Genomic DNA, 2,195 nt, shown 5'->3' on the forward strand with positions numbered 1-2,195 from the left:
ATTTAGCGGGGAATCGTATTGGTGTTGAGGTTACATGACGTCAATTTCCCGCCAAATCTTCGGAGAAACTGATATTGTCCGCTAAATCTATCGGAGAAACTGATTTAGTGGCCGCTATTTATCACGTGACTTTCTGCTATTCGTCAGATGGTGCTTGCGCTCTTTCAGAAGCTTCCTATGGTCTCTAAAAGGTACTTATTTATCTTCGTAAAAATTGAAGCAAAAAACGAAGATCAATAAGCAACTTTTAGAGCAGAAAGAAAGCTTCTGAAAGAGCACAGGCACTACGATAGCAGACGACCTGTGCGGCGGTCAGAAGTTGACGGCGTCGGCGCCCCGGAGCAGACGAACTTGCGCGGCGTCGCCGACGAGGAGAAACGCGTTGAACCGGCGTCGCACCACGCTCAGCGTGCGGCGGCGGCGGCGTGACTTTGCGGTGGCGGCGACGCAGCGGCGCGGCGCACAGGTTTACCACGTGACCAGCAGCGGCTCCCGCGGTTGTAAACTACAAATTCATTTTGCGCCGTAAATATTACTCTAAATTTTTGTTTACTTCGTTGTAAATTCGTATTATAACAATCTTTTTCAATCTACGCTGTTTAAAAAAAAAAGTTCTTTTCCTTTGCATGTAGATCTAAAGAAACATCGTGTTGGTTTTATAACCTCGTCCCCTCACATTGAGGGAGTGGCTTTAAGTTTGTCTCTTTCCTCATAATATAAACGACATCAAGGACTATGTCTAGGATGACTTCAAGGAGGACTTCTAGAGCGACCTGTAGGGCGATCCAGTGTCCCAGCCAGCATCACAAAACCTCTCTCTTTGTCTGCACTGGATTTAAAAGCACGTGATGCCAGTTGCAAAAATTTCAGACCAACTTCACTCGAACCAAAAAAGGTCAATAATGCTGCCCTAAACCTGTGCAATGGCCTTGAGCTGTCACAGTTGAAAAACAGCACAAGAAAGTGTAAGACAGGTTACTTGGAGGTCTTCTTTTCGGCAAAGACGCATAAACTTGGCACGCCTCTTCGGGCCATTGCCACAGAGGGCCATTGCCACTTTTAAAGATAATCGCTCCAGTGATCCACGCCTCCATTCACGTTTTTGCTTTGAGGTGGGAGAATCCTGCCGTTGGCTCTTTCGACTAGTCCATTCGTCTCCGGTGCGTATGGTACCGTGAAGATGTGTTCGATACTGCGTCGTTGGAGGTACTCGTTTGCTGCTCTTAACGTGTATGCGCTATCGTTATCCGAGATGATAGACCGTGGAGTTCCGAACTTCGTCGCAATGTCTTCCTCTATGAATATAAGGACGTGTGCGGCAGGCACGTAGCCAGGTGGGGGGGGGGGGGGGGGGGGGGGGGAGGGGGGCCCATGGGCTTTCCCTCTCCGAAGCAAAATCCTGGCTTCGTGCATGATGTGCTGTAGATTTGTCGGGCACTGCGCGTGTCGCAATGAACGTAGCCATGAGGTCCACAGCTGTATGAAGTACTTGTTTTCGTCATCGGTGTTGATTGATCCGACGTGGTCGATGGCCACAGAATCAAACGGTGTCGTGGGGATGACCCTGGGATTGAGAGTGCCTGGTTGCACGCCTGTCGCGTGATTGTGTAGTTGGCATATCTTGCACCCTCGAACATACTTCGTGATGTCGCGGTCCATGTTGCTCCAATGGTACCGTCCTTCAAGTTTAGACTTCGTTCGGAGCGCGTGACCATGTCCAGCGTCGTCATGATGGCTTCTCAGGACACCGTTGCGCAGGGACTTGGGCACTTTGGTTCGGAGTCTCGTTGTGTTGTTCTGCTTTGTGACATGCATCAAAATGCCGTTGGCAAGCTGGAAGTTTCTCTCCAGGCGTTTCCGGTGTACCGTGTCTCCCGGTGTCTCGAGCTCTGTGATGATCGCTGCCAGCTCGGGGTCTTCGTTTTGTGCATCACGTAGTCGATCATCGTTGGCTTTCAGTACACAAATGGCATTTATTTCGGGCCTCATGCGTGAGAGAGCATCAGCCACTGCGTTTGTCTTTCCGGGTGTGTGACGCACGGTGAAATGATACTTTGCCAAATCGAAAACGATTCGTGTGAATCTTCGGTTTGGGTTCTTTTTTGACATGATGGCGGCTACGGCCCAGTTGTCCGTGAAGAGTTCGAAGTGTTCCAGACCTTGAAGGTATGGGTGGAAGCGATCCGTAATGGCCC

This window comes from Ixodes scapularis, unplaced genomic scaffold (assembly GCF_016920785.2).
Source record: "Ixodes scapularis isolate PalLabHiFi unplaced genomic scaffold, ASM1692078v2 PGA_scaffold5__190_contigs__length_132052651, whole genome shotgun sequence".
NCBI classification, from domain to species: Eukaryota; Metazoa; Arthropoda; class Arachnida; order Ixodida; family Ixodidae; genus Ixodes; species Ixodes scapularis.